Raw genomic sequence first — 8,697 nt, 5'->3', positions numbered from 1 at the left:
AAGAAACAACTGTGAAATCACATTTTTTTTTTTTTTTAACTTATTTACTTATGCCATGAGCAAGAGAGACAAAAATAGAAAGAAGAGAGAGAGAGAGGGGGAGCACACTCACAATAGGATCTTCATGTTGTGATAGACCCCCAGCCTCAGTCAGCCTGGATCATGTGTACTAGCATGCCGGGCACACTTGGCGATCTTTGGACTAGAACTGGGAACCCTCCTATGTGGTATTGACTCACAGAGCACTGTGTCCTACCTCTGCACCACTGTCTAGCCCCCAAATGGATTCTCATTTAGTATTTTGTAGCATTCTAAAGTAACTGGCATGAAGAAAAGAAAATATGTATTCAGGGAGCCATTGGAAAATTCTAGACTGTGAGCAACAGGGACCTGGTCTAACTTATCTCTGTCTCCAGAATCTTGCATAGTCCCTGATAGATACTCCATGAATGTTTATTACATTAATTGATGAATTCATGAATAAAGGGGAAAGAAAAACCCTGATGAACTCAAATTGTAGTACTATTTCTGTAATATAAGGTTTGGTAAGGTAAGAGATGAAGAGTGAAATGAGAGGGGAATAAAGGCAGGCAGGCAAAGATAAGGAACCTTCATCTTGTATTGTATTTTGTTTATTTTTATTTTTTTAAATAATTATTTCTTTGGGGCTAGCAGGTGGTGTAGTGGTTAAGGCGCTGGATTCCCATGTGGCTGATTGCAGTTCGAGTCCCAGACCCAGAGGCTTGAAACTCACGTGTGTGCATGTCCAAAATCCCAAGAGGAGAATGGAGGAGAAGAGATTGAGGCATGGCCATTGCCCCTGGAGGGTGATTTCTCACTTTCTTTGTCACTCTGGTAAGCACACATGCCCAACAGCAAAAATCTCTCTCAAAAAAAGAAAAATTATTTATTTCATTTATTATTATTTTTTATTTGACCAGAGAAATACAGGGAAAGTGAGAAAGCAAGCTGCCAGGTCCAGAAATCGAACTGTGGTCAGTCATGTGGGAGTCCAGCACCATAACCACCACGGTATCTGCTGGCCCCATCATCTTATATTTTAAAAGAAAGATAAGTGAAATGTAGTTTAAAAAAGCACCTATTGGGAACCAGCAGTTAGCGTAATGGCTATGTCGCTGGATTCCCATGTAGTTGACCGCGGTTCGCGTCCCGGACCCGGTGGCTTAAAACTCACGCCGGGCATGTGTGCGTGTGTGCCCAAGATCCCGAGAGGAGAATGGAGGAGAAGGGATTGTGGCGTGACCATCCCCCCTGGGGGGTGATTTCTCGCTTTCTGTCTCTATGTCTCTCTCTGTCTGTCTGGCGAGCACACGCGCCCTATAGCGAAAATCTCTCCAAAAAAAAAAAAAGCACCTATTCTTATCAGTAAGTCCAATGGTAGCAGTCAGACTTAATAGTGTGATTCTGACTTTATCCCACTTGTTAACCTTTACTCTTGTCTTATTTAAATATTTCTTCCAATTTTAGAGGCAACATATCCCAGTGTACTACACAGAAAATCAAGTGACTTCCTGTCATACACCCTAAAGACTATGTGGGTTCTAATGTTTCTACAAGATTTTCTGCTACGGCACTGTCCCTTGGAAAATCAACTCATATTACTTCTTTGGGTCCCACTTAAAGTTCTTCATTTAAAGTAAGAGCTTGAGGGTTAGGCTAGTCCTGTAGCCTAGTGGTTCAATCCTACATGGCTGACCGCAATTTGAATCACAGCCTAGGGAACTTGAAGAAAACACCAGGTGCATGAGTGTACATGCCCCAAATCCTAACAGGATGGAGAAATGGAGAAGGGATTGCAGTGTGACCACACCGCATTGGAGGGTTTTCTCTCTCTCTATCTGTGTGTGTGTTTCTGTCCCTGGTGAATGCATGCACCCTCTGGTAATTAAAAAAATAATAAAGTAGGGCCAGCAGGTAGCATGGTGACTGGAATCCCACATGACTGACCGTGGTTCAAGTCCTGGACCTGGCGGCTTGTTTTCTTACTTTCCTTGTCTCTCTCTGATGACTAAAGCAAGTTAAATAATAATAAGTTAAATAAATAATTCTTTAAAAAAAATAAAGTAAGAACTTGGGCTGGCTACTTGGTAAAGCAGTAATGCACTGCTCAAGAGAAGCTGTATTCTACATGATGACCATGGTTCTAATCCCCAGGCCACACACATGTGCGAGTGTCAAGGATCTGACAGGCTGGAGGACTGGAGGATAGAGATTGCAACATGATCAGACTCTATGGAGAGTGCTCACCTCTCTCTCTCATTCTCACATGTGCGCATATGGGTTCTATCATGAACAAAGAAGAATTTTAAAATAATGTAGCTTTGGGCCAGTAGGTGGTGTGGAGGTTAAGGCACTGGATCCCATATGGCCAACTGTGTGGTTTGAGACCCCGACCTGGCAGCTTGAAAATCACACCAGGAGGAGTCAGCAGGTTGTGTGGTGGTTGAGGGCTCTGGGCTCCCACATGGCCTACTGCGATTCAAGTCCCAGAGCTGGTTGCTTGCTTTCTCACTTTCTCTCTCTCTCTCTGTCACTCGCTCTAGTCAAATTTAAATAAACAAGTAAGTAAATAAATAAATAAATAAATTTTAACAAAGAAAAAGAAAATCACATTGGATGCAAGTGTCTACATGCTCAAAATCCCCAGAGGAGACTGAGGGAGAAGGGGTTGCACCGTGGCCTAGGAGGTTATTTCTCTCTTTCTCTATCTCTCTCTATCTCTCTCTCTGATAAGGACATGTGCTGTATAGCATAAATAAATTAATAAATAATAAAATAGCTTTATTGGAGATAAAATTATATACCATTTGTCCATTACAATGATACAAGTCAGTGGATTTTAGTGTGTTCTCAGATATGTGCAACCACCTCTAGTCAATTTTTTAACATTTCCATCCCACAAAAAGATATCTTGCAGACTAGCCCTTATTTTGTATTTTTTTTTTAGAGAGAGATTTTCGCTATAGGGCACGTGCGCTCGCCAGAAAGACAAAGAGAGACAGAGAGATAGAAAGCAAGAAATCACCCCCCAGGGGGGATGGTCACGCCGCAATCCCTTCTCCTCCATTCTCCTCTCGGGATCTTGGGCACACACGCTCTCACACGCGCCCGGCGTGAGTTTAAGCTGCCGGGTCCGGTACTCAAACCGCGGTCAACTACATGGGAGTCCAGCGACATAGCCATTATGCCAACTGCTGGTCCCATTGCAGACTAGCCCTGTGGCCAAGTGGTTAAGAGAGGCAGGTCCTTTACGGATGACAGCTCTCCATCTCGTTAGGATTTTGGCATGCACACACACATGCCAGACATGTATTTTAAGCTATCAGGGCTGGGGCTGGAATCATGTGAGTCATGTGGGATCTGGCTCCCTTAACCACTGGACTATGGGGGGCAGCCCTCTGCAAACCTTTTGAAGTCCCCATAAATGTATGAATATGTGAATGTATATTTGGAGGAAAATATACCAAAATGTAAACAACTGTTTCTGGATGATGGGATTATGGTCATTTTAATTCCTTTTTGTGTTTTCCAATTTTCTCCTCAAAAAACATATTACTAGGCCAGCAGGTGGTTAAGGTGCTAGACTCCCACATGGCAGACAGTGGTTTGAGTCCTGGACCTGGTGGCTTACTTTCTCACTCTCTCTAGTGAGCACATGTGCCCTATAGCAAAACTGAAAAATAGGGACCAGCAGTTAGCGTAATGGCTATGTTGCTGGACTCCCACGTAGTCGACCGCTGTTCATGTCCCAGACCCGGTGGCTTAAAACTCATGCCGGGCGCATGTGCGTGTGTGCCCAAGATCCCGAAAGGAGAATGGAGGAGAAGGGATTGCAGCGTGGCCATCCCCCCTGGGGGGTGATTTCTCACTTTCTGTCTCTCTGTCTCTCTCTGTCTGGCTGGTGAGCACACGTGCCCTATAGCAAAAGCCGCTCCAAAAGAAAAAAAAACTAAAAAATAAAATTAAATAAACAAGTCTTCACTTAAAAAAATATTTTTATAATCAGGAAAAGCAGCACAATGGTTCTCTGTCACCTATAGATTGCAGTATGAATATATAAGCATAGCACAGGCCCTAAATTATTTGGTCTATGCTTATCTCTCTAGCCTAATATCCTGTCACTCAGTCTTTCCACTTGTCTTCAGCCGTAACAAACTACCTAAAACATATGCCAGGCCAGCAGGCGGCATGGTGGTTAAGTGCACTGGACGCACACATGGCCAACCTTGGTTCAAGTCCCAGGCCTGGGGACCAGCAGTTAGCGTAATGGCTATGTTGCTGGACTCCCGCATAGTCGACCGCGGTTCGAGTCCCGGGCCTGGTGGCTTAAAACTCACGCCGGGCGCGTGTGCGTGCGTGCCCAAGATCCCGAGAGGAGAATGGAGGAGAAGGGATTGCGGCGTTACCATCCCCTCTGGGGGGTGATTTCTCGCTTTCTGTCTCTCTGTCTCTCTTTGCCCTATAGCGAAAACCTCTCAAAAAAAAAAGGCCCTGACCTGGTGGCTTGCTTTCTCACTTTCCCTCTCTCCTTCTCTGTCTCTGTTTCTCTCTGGTCAAATTAAAATAATAATAATGACAATGATGAATAAAATTAAAATAATTCTTAAAAAACAAGCAAACACACCAAAAAATGCCCATAACCCTTTGTATATTGGCCTCTCTGACTTCATTAGCTTGCTTAAAATCCAATCAAGGGACTGGAAGATGGCATGGTGGTTAAGGCACTGGACTCCCACATGGTTAACCATGGTTCAAGTCCTAGACGTGGTGACTTGCTTTCTCCATTTCTCTCTCTCTCCATCTCTCTGGTCAATTTAAAACATAATAAGGGTGCTGAGAAACGACGTAAAGGAGTAAAGGAGGCGGGCTAGCGTTTTATAAACCAGACCGTGAGGTTTTGCATTTTCTCTTTCCAGCCAGTGCCAAGCGATGGGTGTCTCTCAGGACAATTGGCACAAGCGCCACAAGACCGGGGGCAAGAGAAAGCCCTACAAGAAGAAGTGGAAGTATGAGCTGGGATGCCCCCCCCCCATACACACAGTCCGTGTGCAGGGAGGTAACAAGAAATATCGCGCCCTGAGGCTGGACGTGGGGAGCTTTTCTTGAGGCTCAGAGTGTTGTACATGCAAAACAAGGATCATGGCGAGGATCATCGATGTTGTCTCCAACACATCCAATAACCAGCTAGCCCGCACCACGACCCTGGTGAAGAACTTCATCGTGCTCACTGACAGCACACCCTACCAACAGTGGTACCAGTCTCACTATACACTACCCCTGAGCTGCAAGAAGGGGACCAGGCTGACTCCTGAGGAGAAAGAGATTTTAAACAAAAATTGCTCAAAAATAATTAATCAGAAGAAATACGATGAAAGGAAAAAGAATGTCAAAGTCAGCAGTCCCTGGAGGAGCAGTTCCAGCAGGGCAAGCTGCTTGCGTGCATTGCATCCAGACCAGGCCAGTGCGGCTGTGCAGGTGGCTGTGTGCTAGAGGGCAAGGGGCTGGAGTTCTACCTGAGGGAAATAAAGCCCGGAAAGGCAAATAAACCTTCTTGTCTTCGCTCTGTAATAAAGGTGTTTATTGTTCCACATCAAAAAGAAAATTTGAACATAATAACAAATAAGGGCTGGCAGGTGGAATGGTTCCTCAGGTGCTGGACTCCACAGTGGCTGACCATGGTTCGAGTCCCAGATCTGGCAGCTGACTTTTTCACTTTCCCTTTCTCTCTCTCTCTGCTCCAATTAAAAATAATAACAAATAGGGACCAGCAGTTGACATAATGACTATGTCACTGGACTCCCACGTAGTCCCGTGGTTCAAGTCCTGGACCAGTGGCTTAAACTCACACTGGGTGCGTGTGCGTGCATGGCCAAGATCCCGAGAGGAGAATGGAGGAGAAGGGACTGCGGTGTGGCCACCCCTCCGGGGGGTGATTTCTCACTTTCTGTCTCTCTGTCTCTTTCTGGTGAGTGCACATGCCCTATAGCAAAAACCTCTCCAAAAAAAATAATAATAAGGAATAAAGTTAAATAAATAAATAATTCTTAAAAAATAAATAAAATTAAACAAATAAATAATTCTTTTTAAAATAATCCAATCCATTGGTGTGTTTTCCTGAGAAGCCATTCCTGATTCACTCAAGCAGAACCTTGTTCTTTTTTTTTTATCATGTTAACAAAAAAAGTTACCACTGAATCTCCAGTATATTTTATTTACCTACAATTTTGCAAGTGTTTGCTTACATGAACACCTCTCTGTTTATGTTGTGATTGTCTTGAGGAAATACACGACGTACAATTTTCATTTTATCTTCAAATTAATTTTCAATATAAATGCTTATTTATTTATTTTTTTACTTTCAGAAGTTTTAGCCATACACTCACAGGAGAGAGAGACAGAGACAGTGATAAAATAATCCAATCCATTGGTGTGTTTTCTGGAGAAGCCATTCCTGATTCACTCAAGCAGAACCTTGTTCTTTTTTTTTTATCATGTTAACAAAAAAAGTTACCACTGAATCTCCAGTATATTTTATTTACCTACAATTTTGCAAGTGTTTGCTTACATGAACACCTCTCTGTTTATGTTGTGATTGTCTTGAGGAAATACACGACGTACAATTTTCATTTTATCTTCAAATTAATTTTTCAATATAAATGCTTATTTATTTATTTATTTACTTTCAGAAGTTTTTGCCATACACTCACAGGAGAGAGAGACAGAGACAGTGAGAGGGAAAGGGAGACATCACTGGTGGGAAGGGATGGCCACGCTGCAATCCCTTCTCCTCCCTTCTCTTCCTGGTATCTTGGGCACGCATACACGCCTCCGGCTTGATTTTCAAGCCACTGGGCCTGTGACTCTAATGGAACCACAGTCAGTCATGTGGGAGTACAGAGACGTAACAACTATGCCATCTGCTGGCCCCAATAAGTGCTTATTAACAAAGTTTAAATTCATTAAAATGTTGAATCCATAGTAGCTTTTTTGTAATTATGTATTTTTTCACTCAACAGATAAACCCATCATTTGGAAGTCTATAAAAATTTTGATAATCAAACAGGGGTCCTTGAGACCCAGTCAGAAGGGGTAGCATGAGGGGCCACGGCCAAAATGCCTAAAGCAAAGGAACTTGTTTCACCAAGCTCTTCTGGCAGTGACTCCGACAGTGAAGTTGACAAGAAGTTGAAGAGGGAAAAGCAAGTTGCTACAAAAAAACCTGTAAAGAAGCAAAAGACCGGTGAAACTTCTAGAACGCTCAACTTCCAAACAGAGAAGCAGCAACAGAGATGATAACATGTTTCAAATTGGGAAAATGAGATATGTCAGTGTTTGGGATTTTAAAGGGAAAGTTCTGGGCCAGCAGTTAGTGTAATGGCTATGTCACTGAACTCCCATGTAAGTCGACCATGGTTTGAGTCCCGGACCGGATGGCTTAAACTCACGCCGGGCGCGTGTGCGTGCGTGCCCAACATCCCAAGAGGAGAATGGAGGAGAAGGGATTGCGGCGTGGCCATTTCCCCGGGGGTTGATTTCTCGCTTTCTGTCTCTCTGTCTCTCTCTGTCTTTCTGACAAGCGCACGCGCTCTATAGCAAAAACCTCTCCAAAATCTGTTTTTTACATTGGCTTTTCTTATTTTCTCTGGTTGTTTTGTTTTGTTTTGTTTTTTTTAAGAGAGAGAGATTTTCCCTATAGGGCACATATGCTCACTGGAGAGACAGAGAGATAGAAAATAATAAATCACCCTCCAGGGGGCAATCCCTTCCCCTCCAGTCTCCTCTTGGGATCTTGGACATGCATGCACATGCAACCAGTGCAATTTTTTTTTTTGGTTAGGTTTTTGGTATAGGGAGCGTGTGCTCACCAGAAAGAGAGAGCGAGAGAGAGAGACAGAGAGACAGAAAGCGAGAAATCACCCCCCAGGGGGGATGGCCATGCTGCAATCCCTTCTCCTCCATTCTCCTCTCAGGATCTTGGGCACACACGCACACGTACCTGTACCCGTACCTGTACCCAGTGTGAGTTTAAGCCACCGGGTCTGGGACTCGAACCACAGTCAACTACATGGGAGTCCGGCGACATAGCCATTACGCCAACTGCTGGTCCCACATCTGGCGCGAGTTTTAAGCCAACGAATCCAGGCCTCAAACCTCAGTCAAATACGTGGGAATCCAGAGACGTAACCATTCTGCCATCTGCTGGTCCCGATTGGCTTTTATTTTATAAATGTTGTTTTCCAAGCTTTTGTATGTTAGGAGAGCAGAACAATTTGTAAGACGAATATTTTTAATGTGCATTTTAAAAACTGATCTGAGCAAATCTGTCAACTTTATTAAGGAGGATTGCTCTGTGCCCAGTACCTGGTGTAAAATAAAATCAAGTAATACGGGCCAGCAGGTGGCATGATGGTTAAGGGTGCTGGACTCCCACATGGCCAACCACAGTTCAAGTTCCAGACCTGGTGGCTTGTTTTCTCATTTTCTCTCTCTCTCTCTCTCTCTCCCTCCCTCCCTCTCCGGTCAAATTACAGTCAAATTAAAATAAGTAAGTAAATAAAATTAAATAAAATAAATCTTTAAAAAAATCAAGTAATTGGGGGAACCAGCAGTTAGCGTAATGGCTATGTCGCTGGACTCCCACATAGTCAGCCGTGGTTCGCGTCCCGGCCCCGGGGG

At 43.9% G+C, this 8,697-nt stretch overlaps 1 pseudogene; it reads left to right on the top strand.

The window, feature by feature from the left end:
* The first annotated feature begins 4,950 nt into the window (after positions 1 to 4,950).
* On the top strand, positions 4,951 to 7,314 carry LOC102496074 (40S ribosomal protein S8 pseudogene; annotated as a pseudogene).
* The last annotated feature ends 1,383 nt before the right edge of the window (positions 7,315 to 8,697 follow it).

The sequence above is a fragment of the Tupaia chinensis genome, unplaced genomic scaffold (assembly GCF_000334495.1).
Source record: "Tupaia chinensis unplaced genomic scaffold, TupChi_1.0 Scaffold000165_2, whole genome shotgun sequence".
Lineage (NCBI taxonomy): Eukaryota > Metazoa > Chordata > Mammalia > Scandentia > Tupaiidae > Tupaia > Tupaia belangeri.
The sequence above is the reverse complement of the archived record's forward strand: the minus strand, read 5'-3'. Positions and strand labels throughout refer to the sequence as shown.